At 34.1% G+C, this 26,377-nt stretch overlaps 1 protein-coding gene across 1 annotated transcript in view; it reads left to right on the forward strand.

Annotated features, from left to right (window-relative positions):
- The window catches only part of LOC145939027 (uncharacterized), a 300,920-nt gene that overhangs the window by 4,456 nt on the left and 270,087 nt on the right, over positions 1-26,377 (forward strand). Inside the window, exons 2-3 of the mRNA XM_083043056.1 lie at positions 14,311-14,603; positions 15,402-15,446. The gene's annotated coding sequence lies outside the window, so the exon portion shown is untranslated. The remainder of the gene's footprint in view (positions 1-14,310; positions 14,604-15,401; positions 15,447-26,377) is intronic.

A 26,377-nucleotide genomic window follows, 5' to 3' on the forward strand; every position in this document is an offset into this window, starting at 1 on the left:
GGAGAACAACGGGCACCAAAATGCGAGTGTTAGGTAATACAGTCAGAGAGACAAATGCGATATCACGCGTCTCATATCTATACCGGAATTTCAATGGAGTATATGATATTCGGCGATTCGCAGACACCGGTAACCAAATTGGACCCGTGTGTCAACCGGCATATCAATAAGCGATACTCGGCCGTCGTCGGTTTTATTTTCTCCGAGTGATCCATTCACGTGCAAGCACGCAATAATTCACGCTTCTGCGAAGATTCGCGAATATGTCACGCAACATAATTTTTTTCTATATATTTTATCCCTTGATTAATATTTAGCAATGTAAAACATCGAGATCTCTGTGTATCTTAACGCTTTTGTAAAACTGAATTGTATCGTGACGTGCATCATTATTGTGCGGTGAATGCTATAAAATATTATATAATGGATTCCTGTTTCTGGGATATCTGTTTTTGTTTAAAGCAAACGAGCCGCAATTTCGCACAAAATATTTATTATATATGCTTGACGTAAAAAATTTTAATCAGCTCGGTCGGAACTGTAATTTTAATCCATGCGCGTTTACATACGTAATTAAATTAAGCCGCAATTATTTGCATTTTTAATTAATGGCCGCATTGGAAAATATTATTAACGACCTACGCAATGCATCGGGCGCAAACAAAATTCTATCCTTTACGTCATGATTGATTTCCATTTTTTATGAAGTTCTGTGTATTTAATATCTCGTCAATAAAATTATAATTTAGAATCAATCAAAGTTTTTTTACAAAGAAAAAGCATCTTTGTGTTAATAAAAATATTAATTCTCGGTTCTAATTAGTTATACTAGAATAATGAGTGGGCGAGTTAATTAGCTGAATGTATGAATTGCAAATCAGCTGCTTTCTTCATGACTCGCATAGGTCCTGGTTCTCTCGCGGTGGAATTGTCTAGATAATAATTCGTCGAGATCCATAACTTCGATATAGAACTAACGAGCTTAATACCGGCGCTTTACTTTTGCAAGGGTAATCACGTCGCGCAACGCTATCAAAGAGATGCAATAAAAGAGGGTAAATATCAATACAAGATATCTCCGTGAAGGAAATGAACGGTGAAAAGGAGATCGCGCAAAACGGTAGGACGAAAGAAGTTCAGGGGAGAATGGGGAGAAAGTCAGTTATCCCTCTTCGAACTGCGCGTCATAGTGACGAGGAAATAACTCTTTGTTAGGACGAGCCTGCTAATAATGAAGTCGATATTAATCGTTTGCGCTCTCGTCTCCAGGAAAGCTGGACCAGCTCGTTCGTTACCCTGGATGAGTAAATACGTGAAACGTATCCGGTAAAGAGCAAAAGCGAGGGTGGCAACGGGAGGGCCCGTGATATTAACCGCGCGGATCGTCGTCGACAGACAGACAGTTGCATATATTTACAGTAAGAGCTTATTACGCGATCTCGAGGGCGTAATTTTTCTTTATAAATAGCCGTCGCGCGAATACGGGAAACTCGCCGAGGGAAACCCGTCGGGGTTCTGACGTATGGTCGGCATGTCGACCACGATAAAAACTTTAACTGGCCCGAAAGATGATCCACCTCATTTCGCCCGCGGCAACTAACAATAGATCTCTCGGTTTGCTTTTATTCTTTTCTTTTTCTTTTACTTCGTTGTGTTGGAAAGAGAGTTGCCATGAAGCACGCGAATTTCGATATTTCGTTTCTAGGTCTATCATGTACACAAAGAATTTGCCAGAAACATGAAATTATTGCAATTTTTACTGAGCTCATATTTTATTTAATTATATTTTATGAATGTTGTGTGTGTGCAATTTTATTTTATTTTTTTAAATTTAAATTTAAATAGATATTTAATTTTTTATATCAACTCAGTTAATGCAACAAAATTTTGGACATTTTTTTCATATTATCTGTGACATATTTCTTTATTCTCTCGTTTCTAATATTTAAATATTAAAAAAAGAAATTTATATGTATAAATCTAAAATCTCATTAAAAATATATTTATTATTTATCGAATTTTATCATTTTTGAAGAAAATAGGACATACTATATATTCTTATATTCATCCAATCTGTGTCATTCTAATCGTCGTCGCTGTCACAGTTACAAAAGTATACAGTTATACGAAATTGACATTTCAATTACACTGTAGTCGAGTTTGGTTGTAAATACCTTGTCAGTGCTTCTAGCTATTTCCTTTTGGTCCGATTGTTATGTATTGTTATATATATATATATATATATATATATATATATATATATATAGGTCTATACATAATCCATAGCCTATTTTATATATATACATATATGTATAACTGCATTTCGCTTCCTCTCTTTTGCTTTCTCGCGTGCATTGCTGCGTTTACATGTAGGTGTAAATATGAGATTTCCGATATTCGATAATCGTTAACCGCGAATGGTAATGAGTTCTCAGTCTGTTATGATTTCGTGTCATCAATATGCGACTGATTGTTGCAAGAATATCTTGTCTCTATATTACTAGATTGGTCATTTGATTACATTATAATTTTTCTCGCGACGCGATCGATGTCCTTTTAGATTGAAATCTCAAGTCGTTTTTCGTCCGCTCAACGATTCGACTCTTCGCGAATATCGTGCATGTTGATTTACGAATTTGGAGTTTTGAAGTACCGCGAGCGACGTGAGTGTATCTGACAGCGGATGTCTACGCTTAATTGCGGAAAGCGGCGGATTGAAACTTTTTCCGTACCATCCGTGTCAAAATCGTTTAAATCCTCGAAATCTAATTATTGTGCAAACGTAGCACGAAAAGTTTCGCTTTATGTTTTTATCTTTTTTTTATGAACTTTTGTAGCTTCTCCATGAAGCTGTAAATGATAGATTTACTGAAAGTAGACTGGCTGAGAAAGAAATAGATATAGAGAAATTAGACAAACACTATTTAAATAATTATACCTATTAAGGAAGGATGAATGATATCAATATATTATGTTTTGAGAGAACAACTAGCCACCTTGTGTGCGCTTTGTGTTTAAATAGTATATACATTTGCGAGAGCTCGTTTGTCGGAAAGTGGCCGGAATATGGAAATGGAAGGATACAATCGAGATTACGTTTGCGCTTTATGTTCCTTGAGATAGCACAAGAAACCTTTTCAAAAAAGATGAATAAAAAGCGCCAAGTGTGTGCATCGAAAAATATTTTATATAAAATAATATTGCTTTATTATTGATGATTTAAATCTGTCAAATTTATGATATTGAAAAAGAAATTGCACTAATTAAAAGTTATTCCTAAAAAATTAGGTGCATAACATAATATTTAATTCTTTTATTATTATATTTCGAAATTAATTTATAAATTTTATATTCAATAAAATACAGATTGTGTACATTCTATTTGAATATTGATATATATATGTATTTTAATACAAAATCAATAGAATTAATTAGAAGTAACGAACATTTAATTTAAAAAAAAACTTGGCATAAAAAAAACAACGAAGTAAAACAATGTGATCAACAAAATATATGAGTAATATAGTCAAATTATTTATAAAATAGTATCTAAATAATTAATATTTTAAACATTAATTATCACAGCCAATTAAATATTTTATTATTATTTGTCGTTTAAACAAATAATTCATAAAATCACACATATTTAAAAAATAAATTGTAGAATGCTTTACACATATATTATACAATGATGTAAAATATTTTAGAAGATAATTATCGTGCAAATAAATAAAGCACTTCATTTTTCAAAGAACAAATAATAAATTAAATAAGTTATAAATTACTCACTCCATAATTGCTCCGCTATTGTGTATAGATTTTGAGCCTTTCCTTCTTCTCTCGTTCTCTCTACTGCTTCTTTATGATACTAACACGACACTCACGAAAACACGATTAATTACGATCGCGCGCTAATCAGTAAAATATGACGATTGCACGAGATTTTATATCGACGTTAATTCTACGCGACGTGCACTTTATTATATTGTGATGTACAATATTTCAGGCAATTTTGTTAATTTTACCTTATGCTATAAGTGAACAAATATACAAGTTAAAATTAAAGATAAATATCTGTGAACTATAAAATTCAAAAATATAGTTAAATGTGTCGACTATTCATACAAAGAAGATCAAATAAATTTTGCGTCTTAACAAATTACAATCATGTATAAATTCTGAATTGTTTGCTACGCAATATTGATAAATATTAAAATCCATGCTATTTTAAAATGCGATCCTATTTCCTATAATTATTATAATTATTTTTTAATTAAACATGTTGTAACGCAATTTGATACGAGTCGATCCGTACTAATATCTTTTGGCATATTTTTATCTTGTAATATGTTGTATCAGGCCGGGGCGAGTTTATCGACTAAAAAGATTTCTTATTTTTACCTGTATTAGTATTCGCGCTACTGTATTCCGATAAATAATCTATGCGCGAAAATCGATGTGAATAGAATTTCGCGTTTATCTGTTACCGTTTTCTCTCTAAATAAGATGATGGAGAGGAAAAAATATTATCGATTTCATCCTGATATTGTATAATACTACGCGTATCGAATTAATAGCGAGTTAAGACGCGATCCATCATAAAAAATATATATATTTAAAATTCAATATTACAAACATAATAGATTTTTAACGCATACAATCCGACAATTGATTATCTGGCGATAAACATAATATTATCGCAGCTATTTGATTCAAGTAACAAAAAGACATAATATATCGATTATTGTTTATTAATAATATGTCTGTTTGTGATGGAATTCACACACGCGTTTGAAAATCTACTATTCTTGCAATATTAAATTTCGATTATAGTACATATTTTTGATGATTTATTGCGTTTTAACTAGCTACCATTATCTTGAATCAATGTTATTTTCGCGTTTTTCAGTTACTAACAAAATCGCGAACTACTGATTGACTCTGAATCAAGTCGCAATCATAACGTGTTTAATTAAAAAATACAGTATTTAATTATATTTTTAATGCTTGTAAATTAAATTATTGTGAGGAAAAGTTCAGCATTGTTAAGATGCGAAATTTATTCAATCGAATTTTGTTATACAAACAGTAGTCGATACATTTAATAATATTTTCGAGTATTGCAGTTTGCAGATTTTATCTTTATCTGTAACTTGTATCTTATCTCTCTTCACATTTATGCTATTACGCAAAATAATAAAATTGCTTTTCCGTTGCAATATAATAAAGTGCGCGTCGCGCGATTAACATCATACAAAGTGTTGCGCGATCATCATATTTTGTTCATTAGTGCTTGATCGTAATTAACCATATTTTCGCGAGTAAGTGCCATGAAGGAAGAGAACAAGAGAAGAGAAGAAGGAAAAAAGATTTCGGATGACATATACATATATCATAAGGTGAACAATATTTATAACTTATTTAATTAATTAATTAATTGTAAAATTTGCTTTATATTTTTACTTCTGCTTTATTTTTACGATTTATCTAAAAATTATATAAAATTACGGAATTGTATAGGTATTGATTACGTATATTTAATACACAGAGCGAAGCGATATTAAAAAATAATAGTAATATTTATTCCGCCTATACATAATGTAATGACAAGTAATATAATGCATCCGATAGCTATCCCCGTTGATCCTTTCATCGGACTATCGGCATAGCTTTTCATAAACTTGCCGGTGGAATAGGTTTTTTCCGTGAAACAACTCCTTTACATCTATTATGTATGAATCTGATACGCGGAATTGATTTCCATGTTAAAAACCGCCTGTAATATTCAGTATGCTACGTTAGCCCTTTAGGGTACCAATTTGGTGTAACGTGCGTTTCAAATTCATGCATGAATAATAGATCCATGTATACCCATCGTCGGTGGTACCTATATGCGGGTTGGTAAACGGGCGAATGCTCATTTCTTTTTTCGTCGATACTATCCGCCTCTATCTCGGCAAAGTGAAATTAAAACTGCTGGCTGCGCAGCCATGCGATTTTTGCCAAAGAGACGTTCGAATACGACCAATATATTTTTCGCTTATTAAACTATAATATTGAATCTTTCATATGCAATTTGTAAATTATTCAATTGGATTTTAATTTAAATATGCGACTGCCACATTATTGTGTTGTAGAAACAGTGATGCAAATTGTATCCTTCACATTTGAAAGATGAAAACGTAGCCTACTTTAGAATTCTGTATAAAATAAGGATTTGCGCGAAAAATTTAAAATTTCGTAGCTTAGGTATTATTTATTAATAATACAAGATATAAACGTCGTGTCGCGACATGATTTATAATTATAACAAAACGTGGACAAATATTAACGAAATTATTCAAAGTTGCTAGAGAGCAAATAATTTAAAAAAATTTGTCCCCAATCTTCGTGTAACATTGATCGTATATTTTCTCTCATTTAATAAATTTAAACACACGGTCCTTTGACGTATTATATCACTTCGTGAGGCAGCGGATGATTAAAAGACGGTTAAGTTTTATAACTGCTTCCACATAATAGCTTGCGTATCATTAAATTCTTTATTTCTGTAAATGCTGGCTGTAAATTCTATATCATTAAATGAAAATCTGTACTTTCGAGTGACTTTGCGCGAAGTTGATACACGATATAACTTAGCGATGCGGAAATAAAAATGTGGTACACTTTATTCGTTAGATATTAGTTTCATTCAGCGGAAAATTTGTTTCCGGAAAACCGCGTACTTATTAGAGGCAGTAATAAATGTTTCATGCTTTCTATAAAACATTTTACATATTTATCCAATATAAAGCTTTTTCAAATAGCATAAATTTAATATAGTTTTCTTTAGTACAGTCTTTTTTTATTGATTGATAAGAAGTTATGTGAACATTCGCAATAAATAGGTAAAACCAAATTTATAATATTTAAATTAAATTTATATTTGGATATAAGTAACTTTAATACCATCTGTACATTCTTCTATTAATCTCGCGCTTTATTATAAAAAAAGATTCACGAATTATTTCGGTATAAACACTTCACGGATCACACACGCGACGTCGAATATCGCGTTTATAGACACTCTCTGTATTAAAAGTTGAGGCAACACACCCCAGATAACTAACTTTCGTCTTTAAGACGCGCGAATGTGTACATTAAGATTCTCATAAGACACAGCTCGATTATACCTCTTAGGTCTTGTGCATCTTGCATCAGGTCTTCTCTTTCTCTCTTTCTTCAGGAAGCGGCTCGACTGCGCCGACTGATACAGTAGTACTTTCTAATTAACTCTCTGGATTTCCTTGCACGTCTCTTCCTTGCAGTGTCATTATCCTTGTTCTTCGAAGACTTGTAGGCATCGCTTGCACGCCTGCCGAGCGTAAATTGTATCGATCGATGGCAGTCTTGCGATTAGTAATAACCCTTCAATAACAATTAATAATTATTGTTAGTAATTATTTGTGCTCGAAAGGCAGAGAAATAAATGTTAAATTTTTCATGTTCGAAAAATTTCGAAATCGCGTAGACGCGACTTAAAATTAATTTTACTTTTAAAATAAATTAATTAAATTGCATATAAAATAATATAGATGCTAAATTTTCTTTCTTTTAATTAATGATTACGTTAGTTTAATTAAATCATCTTTTGATTAAAATATCTTACAAGAGATGTGATTTGAGTATAACGTAAAGCTCAAGCGACGTGTATAAAACTCCAAGATGATATCATTGAAATGCTTGAAAGTACGCAATTCGAGGAGGAGGAAGAGAAAAGAAAAGCTTGATTTTCCACACGATGAAGAATGTCCGAAGATGTTCAGTATTTCTAACATAGTTTCCCATATCCGGATGGAAAGTGAAGTCGCCTGGGATGACCCTCGGTCCGACGATATCTGACGCGCGGACGGTGAGTCCCATGAGCGTTTCACCCATCAAAGTGGTTTCATGTCTTGCAACTTTAAAGTCGCCGTCAGATGTAAAGTCGCCGTTCATTTTTCTTTCATATCGCGCTTGTTAGAGAATAGATACATCTTTGTATTACGCGCATCCATTGTTAGAGAAACGCAAATGTATATACATATACATATATAAAAAAAATCTTTATATGCGCATGCTAGGAAACAATTTATAATGCTTTGGGAGCAGCCCTTCCTTTCCCGGATTCTCGTTGAAAATTCCCGGATCATCGAACCGTATCCGGATTTGTCGAAATTATTTCGTCGTTGATGCCATATATACGAGCCGCGAGCGTGAATTAGGCACAATCTCAGGGTATTACATTGCATAATTACATACCCACTTCATTATTGCATATCAGAGGAGAGAAAGCCGGATCGCGCGCCTCTGCCGAGCCAGATCAAGCCGGATCGGACGAGCGGATGGCCGGCGGTTAAGCATTGGGCTTGGGGGAATGAAAATTCAGTTCGACGTGCAATCACCGAATTTCAGACACGTGTACGTCAGTAAATTGCCGCCGATACACGGAAATATCGGGTGAACCCATGAATCGCGAACACTCGTGTTCGCGCCAACGAGCGTGCACGCGCGTGCGTTCATCTTCCGTGTTACGATTATATATTTATATACACACGAGGGATTCGATTATACGGGTACTCGGCGCTTGCGTCGATGATGTTGAATGTTATAATTTTAGGGGATAATAAATAGCGCCGGGATTGTGCGCGCGGCGGATCTACCCGAATTCGATGTAAATATTCATGGCCGTGATGCGTGTATGCGTATGCACGCGCGCGAGGATTATTGTCGCGGATGAGCCGTGGCACAGCCTGCGTGTTACGCGTGTACACGGCCGATTTTAAGCGGCCTAACATTTTTCGCGCGTTAAAACTATTGACCAGAGTGGGTGTTGTGGAGTATTTCACCCTACAAAATTGTGGCACGTTGGTGGCTCCAATGCTCGCATTTTTATTCCCATCGCGCGTATAATACTGATTTTCGCTTATGACAATGCCGTTCGACGACTTGCAGATTATCTTTTTCCGTATATAGCAGACCACCACATGTTAATGCGATTTGCGACTTCCCTTCCTCCCCCAACACGTACATGCAAACATTTTGTTTCGTACTTGACTTTGGTTAGTTGTTTTTCATTAATTTTTTACTTTGCTGGAAGTTTCCACGAAAAGAGCTGAATATTAATAATGTTAAGAAGCTGAATTAAGAAACTTATTGATGTATATTCAGTTTGCACTAAGGCATATGCATTTCTGTAAATTATTTCGATATTTTTAATAATTAATTTTTAAAATGACATTTTAAATAATTATTTCGAATAATATATATTAGACAATAGTATAATAAATATTTTATAAGTTGCGATTTTAGCAGATTGATAAGCTGTTGCGATTCTTATTTTGTGATCTAATTCTTTGTATAAAACTTTTAAAATTTAAATATTCTATATAATAAAATTTATTTGATTAATGCAAATAATTCACATATGCCATACTGCCATACGTATTACAGTTTATTACAGTTTTCTTATTAATATCTCTCTCATATATATTATTATAGTTTCATTTCATTTTTTGTTATTTAATAAAATTATAATCATTGTTTTATAAATATTATACAACTTTACACTTTTCCCGAAACATAAAAATTTGGAAAAAAGTAATAATAATAAATATTAATTTTATTTATATATATTACATTTATAAAAGAAGAGTAAATTAATATTTATTATTACTTTTTCAATTTTTTTACATTCTGATAAATTGTAGAATTGTAAAAAATTAATAATTATGATTTAACTAAAAAGAATGAGTTTAAATTGTTGCAAAACATGTATCATGTGTGATTTATTGACATTAATGAATTAAATAATGAAAAGTTTATTATATATAAAATATTTATATTTAGAAAGTTCGATATAAAAGATGTCAAGAAGGATAGTTATAATAGCTTACTAATTTACTAAAATTGTAATCAATAAATTACTTATTATACTAATATAAATATTTATTATATTCTCTAAGATTTTATTTTATATATATATATTATTCAAAACTAAAGTAAATTTTATTCTGCAAACAAGCATTAGATTTAAAATAATATGAATCCAATTTAGCTATGTGAACCTAGCATACGACTTTTTAAAAATTAATTTTTTAAAACGGAAAATGATAGCATTTCGTTCGTAGTTGTTTGTAGTAACAATAATTTCGTTTGTAGTTTTATCAATTAATAAATTAAAAAAATTTTTTTAATGACTCGCACCCGACATTGAGATATCGCAAATCCGCTTGCACAGTCTTCTTTAGAATTGTTTGTAGTTGTTTGTAGTGATTTTCCTTTCGTTTGTAGTTGAGCGGTTCAAAAGTTATAAACAATTGTTTATTCGTCCAATAGCTAACTTCGTCAATTTTTAAGATTTTTCAAATCCGCTTGCGCAGTCTTCTTTAGAATCGTTTGTTAACAAATTGTTTATAACTTTTGAACCGCTCAACTACAAACGAAAGGAAAATCACTACAAACAACTACAAACGATTCTAAAGAAGACTGCGCAAACGGATTTGAAAAATCTTAAAAATTGACGAAGTTAGCTATTGGATGAATAAACAATTGTTTATAACTTTTGAACCGCTCAACTACAAACAAAAGGATAATCACTACAAACAACTACAAACGATTTTAAAGAAGACTGCGCAAGCGGATTTGAAAAATCTTAAAAATTGACAAAGTTAGCTCTTGGACGAATAAACAAATTGTTTATAACTTCGAACCGCTTAACTACAAACAAAATTCATTACAAACAACTACAAACGATTCTAAAGAAGACTGCGCAAGCGGATTTGCGATATCTTTAAAATTAACAAATTTACCTTTTGGACGAATAAACAATTGTTTATAACTTTTGAACCGCTCAACTACAAACGAAAGGAAAATCACTACAAACAACTACAAACGATTCTAAAGAAGACTGCGCAAGCGGATTTGCGATATCACAATGTCGGGTGCGGTCATTTAAAAATTTTTTTTTATTGATTAATTGATAAAACTACAAACGAAATTATTGTTAGTACAAACAACTACAAACGAAATGCTATCATTTTCCGTTTTAAAAAATTAATTTTTAAAAAGTTGGGTGCTAAGTTCACCTAGCTCGTCGTGTGCGAATAATATTTTATTACTTTATCAATAGAATTTATTATTTAAATATTTGTAAATAAAATTTAAAAAAATTGTAAGAAATAATAACATTATTAATGCTATTATCACGATATTTGTCAAAATTATTCGAACGAGGAATAAAAGCGTGCAGGGATGAAAAGAGTCCGGCGCGTTACTATTGTCGCTTATATCGGTCGGATAATCACTGAATCGGCTGACCAGTGCTACTTTCTATCCCTAAAAAGTTTTATATCATATGACATCATGTATATATGAGCGTTTCGACAAAATTATTTAACAAATCTCGCTCAAATGAGTCATATTATACGCGCATATAATATGCAATAATAATGAGAAAGTGATTTTTTCCGAGTCTGGCGATTAACCAGGGATAGAAAGTAGCACTGGTCAGCCGATTTCAGTGATTATTCGTCCGATATAAGCGACAATAGTAACGCGTCCGAACTCTTTTCATCCCTGCACGCTTTTATTCCTCGTTCGAATAATTTCGACAAATATCGTGATAATAGCATTAATAATGTTATCATTTCTTACAACAATTTTTTTTAAATTTTATTTACAAATATTTAAATAATAAATTCTATTGATAAAGTAATAAAATATTATTCGCACACGACGAGCTATGTGAATAGCACTCGACTTTTTATAAATTAATTTTTTTAAACGGAAAATGATAGCATTTTGTTTGTAGTTGTTTGTAGTAACAATAATTTCGTTTGTAGTTTTATCAATTAATAAATAAAAACAATTTTTTTAATGATTCGCACCCGACATTGTGATATCGCAAATCCGCTTGCGCAGTCTTCTTTAGAATCGTTTGTAGTTGTTTGTAGTGATTTTCTTTTCGTTTGTAGTTGAGCGGTTCAAAAGTTATAAACAATTGTTTATTCGTCCAAGAGGTAAATTTGTTAATTTTAAAGATATCGCAAATCTGCTTGCGCAGTCTTCTTTAGAATCATTTGTAATTGTTTGTAGTGATTTTCCTTTCGTTTGTAGTTGAGCGGTTCAAAAGTTATAAACAATTTGTTTATTCGTCCAAGAGCTAACTTTGTCAATTTTTAAGATTTTTCAAATCCGCTTGCGCAGTCTTCTTTAAAATTGTTTGTAGTTGTTTGTAGTAATTTTCCTTTCGTTTGTAGTTGAGCGGTTCAAAAGTTATAAACAATTGTTTATTCGTCCAAGAGCTAATTTGTCAATTTTTAAGATTTTTCAAATCCGCTTGCGCAGTCTTCTTTAGAATCGTTTGTAATTGTTTGTAGTGATTTATTTTTGTTTGTAGTTGAGCGGTTCAAAAGTTATAAACAATTGTTTATTCGTCCAAGAGGTAAATTTGTTAATTTTAAAGATATCGCAAATCTGCTTGCGCAGTCTTCTTTAGAATCATTTGTAATTGTTTGTAGTGATTTTCCTTTCGTTTGTAGTTGAGCGGTTCAAAAGTTATAAACAATTTGTTTATTCGTCCAAGAGCTAACTTTGTCAATTAAGATTTTTCAAATCCGCTTGCGCAGTCTTCTTTAAAATCGTTTGTAGTTGTTTGTAGTGATTTCCCCTTCGTTTGTAGTTGAGCGGTTCAAAAGTTATAAACAATTGTTTATTCGTCCAATAGCTAACTTCGTCAATTTTTAAGATTTTTCAAATCCGCTTGCGCAGTCTTCTTTAGAATCGTTTGTAGTTGTTTGTAGTGATTTTCCTTTCGTTTGTAGTTGAGCGGTTCAAAAGTTATAAACAATTTGTTAACAAACGATTCTAAAGAAGACTGCGCAAGCGGATTTGAAAAATCTTAAAAATTGACGAAGTTAGCTATTGGACGAATAAACAATTGTTTATAACTTTTGAACCGCTCAACTACAAACGAAAGGAAAATCACTACAAACAATTACAAACGATTCTAAAGAAGACTGCGCAAGCGGATTTGCGATATCTCAATGTCGGGTGCGAGTCATTTAAAAAATTTTTTTTTATTATTAATTGATAAAACTACAAACGAAATTATTGTTACTACAAACAACTACAAACAAAATGCTATCATTTTCGGTTTAAAAAAATTAATTTTTTTGGGTGCGTGGTTCACATAGCTATCCAATTTATCAAAATTAATTTGCTATATTAAGAAACATATGTATATTTATACTATTTTTCCACATGAATCTCGTCATAACAATACTACCGCATATTGGATTATATTTGTGGAAAAGTAGGAAGATTAATGTCTCTGTTTCTCTTGAAGTATAATCACGACAATTATTAAGAGAAATGCTAAACAATTATTATCTCTACAAATTAGACATTATCAGCTTGCAGAATTAATTAACTTTCGCGTAATTTATATATAATATTTATTATAAATAAACATTTTAAGTAGATACAACAGAGAATAAAAATTATAAATTATTATAATTTTATCACGATGCTTACGGATGATAATTGTTTCTTTAATGATATTTGGATTCGAATGTATCTCGCATCACGCGCTTTGAATTTTTCGCCGATTACATCTAATTTGTCTATCATTATCGAGGAATAAGACTACTACATGTACTACATGTTTCATCTGATCGACTGATTTAAATAATGGAAAGCTGGCATGTATCGAAAGTTTATCAGTATTTATTATAATTAATTTGATGTACATTGAATAACACGTAGTGAACATATGCTTACATTTGCCATTAATTGTATCATATAATTTTATAATATATATAATAATTTTTATTTTATTTAATTAAATAATATCTTATATCAATAAGGCGAATTGGCTGGTGCATTCCAATCAATTCACCGATGAAACCCTCCCACTGGGTACACTTTGACGTTAGTGGGAGGCTCAATACCCGGAGGATTTAATCTGAAGGAGAAGCAAAGTACCCAAATTTTTTTTATCCACATCCCTTTTCGCACTTTTAATTATAGTCGACGGTTGCACTTTTGATGCCGATGGAATTGCATGTCTGATTGAGACATTACTGGCCAACGTTTACATGCCAAGTGCTTCGTGGCCGACGAAGTAAGATTTCATGTATATACATCGGCTCCGAACTGCAATCGTGCGAAACGAGATATTAGTTCGCGATATTCATAATCATGAAATCTGTATAAAGTCATACATTAAAAATAAATCAAATGATAGATTTCGAAAACGGTTTGTTACATTTTAATTAATTTTAATTTCAGGAGGGCCGTATGAAGTGTCGCACGTCTATTTCTATTAACATGCCGCGAACGATCCGTATAAAGTGTCGTACGTTTATTTTTAACATGCCGTGGACGATTCGTCGCGTGTTTAATTTCAACTTCGGGAGTGCCGTATAAAGTATCGCGCGTCCGGGAGTGCCGTGTAAAGTGTCGCGCTTCCGGGAGTGTCGCGGATGGTTCGCGCGGTTGTATTTTCGCGAATGTGTGCGACAACAACCTGAGAGGAGGAGCAGGCCTAGGAGGCATCGGGCGACGGCGCAACAATCCTGAACGTAAGTAAAATTTATTGTTTGTACACCATTTGTTATATTTTCATAATCACGTACTTACTCTGATATATTTAAATGAGTTAAACAAGAATTAGTTGAGAATTAAACAAAATTTTTATATATATCTTGTAAAAGCTTATAATTAAAAAAAAGATAAAATTGGATATTTTTAGAAATTATATATTGTATATAGTTATTTCCGGTTATTTCATTAAATATCTACTTGTGATTGATAATTTGGCTTTACAGCTTTACATTAATTAAAGCAAAGTTATATTCAAATGACATGCGATTTAATAGATGTTTTGCCAATATTTTCATGCAATTACATTTCACATATATTATATGAAAAATAATAATTATAAAAAACAATTTTGATGCAATGCGTTGCGTAAATGTAATAATGAGATATTAATATTGATGTAAAATTTTATAAAAGTATATATGATGTGAAAAACATAAAATTATAATTGAGTTGTACACTGGTTGTACGGAAAATTCACTTTTTTTTAGAAATCTCATGTTATTTAAAAATTGTCTTAACGCTGAGATATGCTTTTAAGATGAGATTATGTATAATAACGATTACGAGTAGCGAAATATGAGCTTATGAATAAATATGAATATAAATATAGATTGTCGGTTCGCATTAGCAAAATTCGTTTATCATTTTTTAAACTTTATGGTTTCATATTTATAATGTACATATTTATACGAATATAATATCGCTTGATTAGGATAATTTATATTTGATAAAATTTTGTGATATTTTCCAACTTTAAATGAATTTCTTCTTTTCAGGTGGAAACGTGGCAGCGACAAGAGCAATTCGCAACGCTTCTTTCTGTAAGTAATACAAACAATTTTGAGATAAGTAGAGAAACAATGACGTTTAATAGGATACTAATGATACTATTTAAGAGATCAATGTGATATATGTTCATGTGGAAATGGATAACTTCCACAAACACAACGAATATAACATCTGAGGAAAGAGATATCGTGTATATATCAGATTTTTTTCAAATAATAGATACAGCGAACGCGAACATTTTCGCATATTCGCGTTCGATCGCGTGTTATTCTTATACGATATGTACCCCGATGCGGAACGGTGTATCGCGACCGTGTGGTAAATTCAACCAGAAATATCGCTAAGTCCACAAACGATATTCACGTGTGCGAGAAAAACAATTCGGGATTCGTCTCTTTGCCGAATGCTACGCATATGCACAATGAAAATGCAAATTTGGAAACAATATATGTGCGTATATATGTGCGTACGTGCATGTTCGCCGGGGATGTATTCGACAAACAAATGATACGGTTCAAAACACGATCTGCAGTGATTCGCAAAGCATAGAGAACAGCCGTCGATAAAATACACCGGAAATAGGATATTCTTGTCTCCCTTCGAGACTTTCTGTGTTATAGTAGTCAAGCTGGATGGATGCACGTTTGATATACTGTCTACGCCGATCGATCACGCACCCTATTCTACTCGTTTTGCATTCACAAACGAGCGAATGAGACAAACATACCTCGATTCGCGCCGAACGACCGTCGAAGTTTACGGCCGCTCGTTTAATCTAAAGAGTCTTTGTTGATTTTTAACGTGTAATCGTACATGATCTTTATAATATATACCGATGTCAATCATTGCGCAAAGTATCATTATTAACAGTGTAGAAGTAAAAAATAGCATGGCCTATATTTGAATAATTTTTCAAGGAGATAATTAAAATAATGTTTTTTTTTTAATTGGATTAATGAATATGATGAGTTTACTCTCAAGTAAGATGTCTCTTAAGAGTTCGCAGACTTACTAGCTCACACAATTTTAAGCCAACCACACTTCGCTGTTTCTCGCGTATTCTATACGCATCCGATTAATCTTGGTGTCCTTAAAGTATACATAAACGAGCGGCGTCGGTCGTCGTTTCAATTATTACTCAACTGCCTTCTGCCAGTCAGCCGGAAACATAGTAGCGGCGGCGAGCGCAGCTTGATTTTCCGCGTCGCGTATACTGCGCAAGGTTTCACGGGACTCAAATTCCAACACTATCCGCGAGGTCGGTCTCGAGTAGGATATGGGCCTTGCATCGTTTATGATGGGTTTCTGATTCGGAGATGAGTGTACGTGGGACGCATAAGATAGGGTCTCACCTCGGCAAATCTGCACGTGACCCTAATACGGGTTACCGCGTCATCCGGATTCGCACGTTCCCATGTGCATCCTAAAGTCTAAACACTCCTATATGAGTCGAGGCTTTGGTCGGCGGTACTATCGCGCACACGTGGTCGCACACGTATATACATACATATAGCTGAGATGCAAAGAAGCCATATAATGCATCGATGTACATCGCGTATGTACGAGGTACACGGAGAAAATATAGTAAAATTTTTACAATATACTTTTTTTGTGATCGTGGAACATAATAACATATGTAAATAAAATCACGACATTTTTATTCACGATAATATTATATCATATTTTATTAAAGAGTGTTACGACTTATGATTATTCAAATATTTTGATGCATAATCAAATGCGTAATCGTAATATCAACTGCATAATTTACAATTTCTATAGTAATAAATATCCTAATGTAGTTACACATTTCAGCTCTACAATAAACATTGTGAAAGAGAATATATTTTTCTCTCATATAGTTTGTACTGTAAATTTTCTCCGTGTACATGCATTTTCACAAACGGCTGCAATGACTTTTAAGAGATAAATTATTGAATCATCGCGATTTTTCAAATCAAATTGTTGTTTCTATAATCCTTTTTTTCTGCTCGATTTTTATTTGTCTCGATCTAAATTATTTCTTATTTTAATGTGAACGGTATACCGAACTTAAATTGGCAGCGTATCGATCGCTTGCATATTCCCAATCCCGTATCGCGCGTTACAATTTCTATGAGATCTCGCTGCACGGCGTGTTTATCAAGGCATGGACATGCAAGTGGGCTATCTTTTTCGTCGACAAGACGAATGCTGATGCGGCGGGGCCAAGATCTTTGGAATATACACGGTGGTTCGGGGGTCGCGGCCGGTTGGTCAGTCGCTGTTGTTTTATTCAAGAAGCTGAATATTGAAACGAAAACCAATACCGGCCATCCGTTTCCACACGAAGGAAAACGGATGCGCTTATATTCTCGCGCTTACATAAATGCGCCCGGAAGCGATGTCTATATGAGAATGCGTCGCGTCGTATCGGACCGCCTGCTCTCGACAGGCGTCTCGTCAGCGGCAAATTATCTGCTTGGCTAATTGATCAGTCGTCTAACGGTGGCGATTACGGTGTCGCTAACGAGCATCTACCGCCTAATGAGCGTCGAGTTGTGTTATCGTTTGATGCCGTTTATAGTTAAGTATCGATATATACGCGGAAACAGATAATGCTTTAATGTTTTATTAAAAATTTGGATACAAAATCATGGTAGGGGGTAAATTTTTTTATTAAAAATGGTACAACTTTTTCGCAACAATATGACTTGCAATAAGTTTATACATTAACGTTGAACTTCTTACTTTAATCGGGACATGTGACGTTGGATATCTAAAATTAGACGCGATATTTTTGACATTTATTGTCGATTTTTCCTAGTCTGCATTATTGTTTTAATCTTAATCGATGGTTTCTTGAAAATAACGAGCCATTGAAAGATTTTCTTGAAATATTTAGTCAATTTATCAGATTTCCGATAACAAAAGGTCAGATACTATATCGGACGTAACATTTTGTTTTATGTATTCATTTGCTTGACTTATTGTTGGACGATACTTTAACTACTTAACATGATTGATATAGCCGAATTCGTTTTTAAACACTATTAATTGAAGCAAACCGTTATACGTTTGATTAATGCATTAAAAAAAATAAGAATATATAAATTAAATTAAGTTTTTTTATAAATGTTATGAAATGAGTAATTAATATCGGAATAAATTGAACAATAAAAACAAATAAATATCTTAATTATCGAGATTTCCATGGTATATATGTATGTATATACATATATCACGATGTGTGAATAGACACAATCGATTTCATCATCAGCTATGATCGCTTAGTTAATTACCGATCAAATGTGGAATCGGTGAAACGCTCATCCCCGTTGACGAGGGTTTCGTAATTCCTACGACATCCTGCATTATCCTGCATTAATGGCGACAATAAGAGAACGTGCCGTCTGATAATATCATTAAAGGCTCGGTGACAACCGAGTTGCCTGAGGAATTAGGATGATTACAGAATTTAGTGAAATGTCACAGTCGGATCGTGAGCTTATAAATCTTGCGCAGCGAGCCGTCCACTTGTATCAGCGTCTAAATAGATTCGTACAGGACACAAGTCTGTTTGTATTATTTCATTTATATTTAAATTTTTGCATATTTATCTGCATCTAAATAAGAATTTTTTTTATTAAATTATAACGTTGAGGGAGAATAGAGTTAATCGTTTTAAAATTAAAAATTTCTTTTTGACATATCTGATATAGGAAATGCTTTACAGAAATAATGCACTTTGCGTCGGTTATATTTACATTAAACTCGAAATACATTTCAAGGGAAGAATATCGTACATATATTCAAGATATTCAGACAGCTGTGACGCAACACGGTTCAGGAAGAGTACTTTAAAAGACACTTACGGGAACTGTATCACATATGTCAACAGCGTGGATCGAGGAATTCACGAGGGGGATATTCCGATAGAGAGGGAGATAAGCAAGAGGCTAGTTATTCGAGGTTTCCTTCTATCCGCGAAAATCTGGAAAAACTTTTCCAGTGCGTTTTCTATAGAGTATGATTGATTGTTCGAAGTCGATAGTCTGTATCTCTGGGTGCGTTCTATCACATCTTTTTCGCTCGTCAGCGACGCGCATTACCTCGCCGCGTTTATCACACGCTTCTGCGGCCTCGTAGCGTAATATTGTACATAGCTTGCATGCGTATGTATGTACTTATTACAGCTATGTATTCGCCTTCTCGTCGCTGTGTATCTACATATCTCCGCCGCTCGGGAACTGTTGCGAAACGTTCCGCGTCTGAACACGGTAATGTAAGTTTAAGCACGAGGGTGTAGCCGTTACAAACATGTCCCTAGATATGTCCTTAGCTTTTGCCCCCCGTCCCCTTCCCTCCCCTCCCGTCAAACTCTTGGAGATGAGTCGCTTTGGACCAGGGTGGTTACCAATGGCGAACAACGCAACTCGCGGATGATAAATTGTAAATCTGTGTGATAAATTATAAAATGATAAATTGGCAATCTTGTGCGCGCGAAAAATACACCTCGCGACGTTCATTTGGCAAAATAAATGCACGATGCGCTGCGGTAAGCGCTATCTAAAAACATCATATGGATGTGACTCGCGTGAATTTTTTGGTGCACACGTACATATGTATATGCACATATAGTTATGAATGTACATATATTCGGGAGAAGCAATGTTCATGACTGTGCTTTTTTTACATAGTATATATGTAAAGTGAAATGAAATGCCCGGGATAAAAACAAAAGAAAACGCGATATACCGTTGTATCGACGAGTCCTTTTGACTTTGTCGTATCCGCGACACACGATAAAACGTACGAGAAGGCCATTTCGAAGCCGGCTACGTATACCTTTAAGTTCGTTAACGTTCAACCAACGCGGCTACGTAGGGCTACACTTTTGCCCGGTGTATTTTCGAGAGGCAATTTCCTTGCGATTGGTTCAGAATGGTTCCATTACACAGGGATATCGATGTGGCTGTGCGGCGCGAGAGATGGAATACTGCCACTGCGCGAAATTCGATCTACAATCTACGTTCTGTCGTCGCATACTTCCATATCCGGTTCGTACAATTGGTCAGGGATACAGTAAGCGATACGAGGATATAAAGATAATTTCTGCAAACAAACGTATATTGTTCACGCGTTAATTAAACATCGATCTTATCTCTTTAATTCTGTCGATATTATCTCCAGTCGGGGAAAAATGGATTTCAAATACATCAAAGAATTTATTCGAAAGCAGGAATATTGTGTGCGTAAAAGCGAAGTTACCTCGTCCGGATTAATTTTTGTATTATAATGTTATAAATGTGTTTCAACACCTTTTTGTCAAGAAAGTCCAATAGCAAGTAGCAAGAAGCAAGTAGTAAGATTTCCGCGATATTAAAATTAAAGTTGGTTGATTACTTTCTTAATTATTATTAATTCTCTACTGCAATCGATGTTTTTCTCTGACTGTCGGTTAAAACCGTCGGAATAATTTTTCGCCTCCCCGTTTAGACAAACATTAGTGCGTCGTATAATATATTAATCATAACTAGTTTTTACTATAATGTAAAACAAAATAAACGCGCTGAAAACCATTATATGCGGCTGCATTATAGCCGTAACGCGAATTTATGACGTGTACACCCTGCAATATTTGCAGCAAATTTGTCATTTTGCCATGCGGTTATTACTTTCTTGTTGCTGTTGTTCACGGCGGACAATGGCACAGTCACCCTTAAACCAAGAAAAACGAACTTTAAACATGCTAGATTCGAAACGGGAAAATCGGATAATACGTGGCTAGTGTTCCGAGCAAAGATAAATGGAGAAATTATTTCTGATATATGTAATATAATAGCATGCGCGTTATTATAAATTATAAAAAATATTAAATTTATATATTTATTTATATAATATTAAATTTATTATTTATTTATATATTTACTTTAATATATTCGCGTAATATTCATTTAATTATACGGCGGAGAATGATCAAATATTCAAATTTTACGCTTGATCGTTGTAGATGATCAGCTATATCGTTTAGATTGCTCGATGATGGGATATTCGCGTACGCGATTACGTATTCTCGTAAATTGTCTAATCGCTCTTGTCACGTCCTGCATCTCGTAAGCGCGTAGTTGACTGAAGACATTATCAACAGAAGCACTTTGCTAAAAGGCTCTTACAATTTTGCACGTGACACCGACTTTACGCAAAGTCGAGAATATGGGACCGTCTTTTACATGAGCGTCTATTACAGACGCCGCACTCGTAGTCTGGTATCGCCTTAGGAGATTGCAGGATCAACTTGAGATCTAATGGGGTCTCAACCTATCTACGTTATACTAAAGCGAATTGTACCAGCAAATCGGTCGTCGCATCTCTCCCCATTCGTTGCATCGCGAGCTTGATTATAAATAATATAAAATATATATTTATCAACTATAATATAATACTTATCTTTTACGTTATTAATAACAATCCGCGTAAGAGAGAGAAACTTTTGCGAAATATTATTATCGTTTAAATAATAATTCTTGTCGGAAATGGACTTTTAGAAACGTGTCTCTCGAAACAAAGAATCACGGTAGAGCTTGTTAAGAAAAGTTGTCGCGAACTTTGCGTTTAACGTCTGCGAATGAACTACGCTTCGAAATGTGACTGATAAAAGGCGTAGTAATAGCTATCACTTTGAGAAGTTTTACTCGTCACTATTCAAAATATATATATTTAATGTATAATTTACTATATTTAATTATAAATCTGTATTTAATTATGTGGCACTAAAAAATATCAGCAGATATATTCGTTTACAACTTTTATTGAGAATAACTTGTAAAATAAAAAATAATGTTAGTTCATTGGTGTAATCTCGCATTCAGTGACCAACATTCGCATTGACTAGTCTCTATAAATGAAGGACTCTCCGCATATGGACCGCCACTTACAGATAAAGCTAAAGGATCGATCCAAAAGGTCCCCACCATTCTCACACGCAAGCGCAGCAACACTGTCCTCGTGTTTATTTTACATATTTTATACGCGACAACCGACGAACAATTTGTTCTACTGTCAATTAACGGCAACTATTAATTTTGCTATTGGAAATAAATTGTATGAACTATTTATCTAATAATTTCAATCATCTTTACGATACATATTATGATTCATATTATTTTATTAAAATTTTTAAGTATTAATAATTAATATAATTCTTTTTTTAAGAAATTGAAAATTAGAGCGTTATGGGCAAGTCTTTATTTTTAGAGATTAGTTTTATATCGTTTTTAAAAGATTTCACCAATGAGGCACACATACATACGATTATTAAAAATTAAAAATTAACTTATTGAAAATAAATTTATTAAATTATTTGATATTAAATTATTTATTTTATTTGATTATTTTATTAATTTATTTGGTTAGATATTAGAAAATTGTAACATTATAACATTCACTTAAAGATAGCAATTAGTTCACATTTTATTCTCTTGATTGGCATTCACAAAAAAATGTGAAAAGATCTTAGCAAGTCCGCTTAAGAAACGGTTTAACTCTGCAAAACTCGGCGAATTGTGAAACTTTCGTGAATTTCTCATATGTTAAATCGCGAGTTTATTGTTGACAAGATATTTTACATGTACATATGTACATTTCGGACGAACGTATTTATCTAACCATCCACCTACGTTGCTCGGATGTTAACGGGTCACAGTCATAAGGTATTCGGGAAACGAATGCGGATTTTCTGCAGGATTCTCGCAAATTTCTCTATTTCACGGACGATTTGCTCGCGGCGGAGGTGAGCTTTGTCGCGCACAGGTCACTATACTATGGCAGAGCATGTTGAAATCGACCTCCGTTAGTCGTCATCATCATCGTCTTGTCCGTCGATTTGACTTCGCGAGTTGATCCGCAACATCGTAAATAGCTCATCGTTAAGTCTTTTACTCGTGAAGCCACTCGTCAGCATTGGATTTTTCTGGCTGAAGAAACACGCATTCCTTCTCCGTAAGAGCAGGCTTGCTAAGATCATTATTGAATCTCTGCAAGAGGAAATGCATGATGATAATTCTATCGATGCAATTTAGTCATTAAAGAAGATATGACCAATCCTCACAATAAATTATATATTTCTTGTAAACTCTTTTTTTCAATATTGGCTTTTATCTTCTTCGTTATGACACCAATGTAAAATTACATATTTTATATTATTTATTTATTATTTTTTGTTTCAATATACGGTGCTCATTATTTTACGAATCGATTAAATAATCGATCGATGCTCTAAACGGTTGTGAGATCTTCTTTCATGCAAAACATTATGTACTTTGCACGAAGAAAAGTCGAGAGTCATCTATCTGCCAATGGCGCTGCTTTCGGTCAGCTTTAAAACTTCTTTGGTGATAGTTTGTCGAACAGCGGGGCGAACAAGCGATGCTTAAGGTTCTCTCCGTGCCAACTTCGACTTCGGAAACGCCGACAGAAAAGTAGATAAATCAATTGCTTTCCACGCGGCTTGAATACGTGCGTTTTCGTCTAGCACATTTTTTTCAGAGTAAGATGCGAACTGCGAATGATTGAGTCATTAATTTTGGATAATTTCGAGAATACATTGTATTTAACAGTAATGTGCAAAATGTATAGCTTATACAATTTATGCTTTTTTAAACGAGATCTTTGTGAAGCGGTATTGCAATTTTAAAGTTCACTAAAGTTTTGAGTTCAGATTGAATAAGCTAGGATTAGCTCAAACTACTGAAAATTCAGATTATATCGGAATATCGTGGGAAAAAAATGAACGAAAGGTGACTGTTACTTGAAACTGTACAGTAATATACTTTGTATCAATAATTGCATTTAAATACTCAAGTATGAGATTATCTAATCAGGAATAAAAAAGTTACTTTATTTTTCGAAAAAAATTATCGATCTTTTTAAAGCTGAATCGAACTGTATGAGACGGCGCGTCGGACTATCGAGTTTTAAACTATCCAGACTCACAACAATGTAACTTTTGCTCTTTTCTCACGTTTCTCTTTTTTATTATCTCTTACTCTTTATACTTTATCATATCAAAATTCATCCTATACATTTTTTTCGGTTGGATAAATAATCCGTAATATTTATTGTCAAAAATACCTATTTTAAATTTTGCAGTTAATCTGTAGAGGATCTTAATGCTGACGCGAAACTATCGTAATAACATGGTATGATGTATAAAGATGTAAAACCCAGCCAAAGTTCGCGAAACTGACGTTCCTGTAATTAGATTCAACGGTGCGAAAGGGCGACGAAGGGCAGCGGAAACTTGCCCCGATCCAGCTCGATTAGTGATTATAAAATCCGCCTGCAGGCGGTACCGCAAGTTCTGATCTTTCACATCTTTTACAGCGCTATTTACATACGTTCTCGTACTCTGAATAACCTCAACAGATGCGTATTGTTTCAAATAATTTTACGCGAGTAGTGTCTCGAGCGCGATTGCAAAAAAAAATATTACGCGTTAGAGATGTAAAAGCACGATGTATGATTTTATGAATAGCCAAGATGTCAAACAAAATATTTCTATGTACAACGCGTGCAGCAATAGACAATCGTAGATTTTTCAGCTGAAATAGCGGTGGATATACGACAAAATCATAAGTCCAGAACTATAACAAAAATTTTAATTGAAGGAATTTTCGCGAATTGTTATATCATTAATTAAAGCGATTTCCTTGTCGAGCGCAGCTTAAATTACTCCGGAATAAATTTTCGCGTTTATATATAAATATGTCGGATGATAGAGACGCGAGCCCACGATCATCGTGGCCGCGGCACATAAATTTATGCTAAATTATAATGATCGGATGAATTCTTATCTCGATATTCCACGTTATATCGCGGCGTACGTGCGCGGAAGCGCAGGAAGCGCTTCACGAAGCGGGAGAAAAAAAAGTCGTTATACGTTGAATCTCCCGTACATCGTTTGATCCCTGGCTCCGAGACGGCGATGCGGTTTACGTATAGCGGCGATATATACGTCCGGAGAAAATGAAGGAAGTACCTTTGACGTTAATATTTCCCCGTCATCGGCGAGCATGTTCCCGTAAACCGTGAGGCATTAAAAGTAATACATAATTATTCACGGTTCATTTCGTTTTCCCATTTCCTATGTGATGTAGACGTGTACGTGTACATACGTTGCGCGGGCGTGTGCGACGAGCTCCGATCTCGCCATCACCGGTAGCTCGTATACCAAAGAGGGACAAAGGAGCGGTATGGAAAGAAAAAGAGCAAACCGGAGGTGGGTAGATTTAGAGGGAAAGAGGGTGGCGATGGTGGCGGAGACGAGATCTAACTGTCTGCAGGCTTGTTTCTGCGCGCTTTGAGTACATGCATTCTACTCTCCCCCGCAAACCGTGGACGAGAACCAGCTGCGCGAGCGCGAGTTAACCAGCTCGCGAGTACGGCGAAAATAACGCCGTGAAAATCCGCTTAAGCGGAAACAGCCCGTCATCGTATTGATCCGTACCGTTACCATCCCGCAGAAATGAAAGATGAAATGAAAAAAAAGAAAGGAAGAAAAAGATAAAAAGAGAAGAAGAAAGGGAAAGGAAACAACAAAAAGCTCATTTCGCCGGACGCGCGGTTGAATTTATACCGGGTGGGTGTGAGACGCGATGTATCGCGACAGTGAGATCTATACGAAGAATTAAACGACGGCTTACAAATGTATGTATGCGGTCGAGTCTCTCTTGCACTTCCCCGGCACGTAGATCCAATTAGCATAACTAATATCGAGTGCTGTTATACCTCTTTCTGTTATCACGTGATATAATCCCATACCGATATTTTCCGCCCGGCGTGGATTATAATCCTTTGGAAGAAACGAATTATACTTTAATTAAACAATTAGCTAATCCATTATTAATGGATATGTGAAACTCTGATATTTTAGAGAGAAGACTGCAAAAAAATATATACTTTGACCAAATATGATTTCTATATC

This window comes from Prenolepis imparis, unplaced genomic scaffold (assembly GCF_030444845.1).
Source record: "Prenolepis imparis isolate NDT839.2.m4 unplaced genomic scaffold, iyPreImpa1.0 SCAF_7, whole genome shotgun sequence".
NCBI classification, from domain to species: domain Eukaryota; kingdom Metazoa; phylum Arthropoda; class Insecta; order Hymenoptera; family Formicidae; genus Prenolepis; species Prenolepis imparis.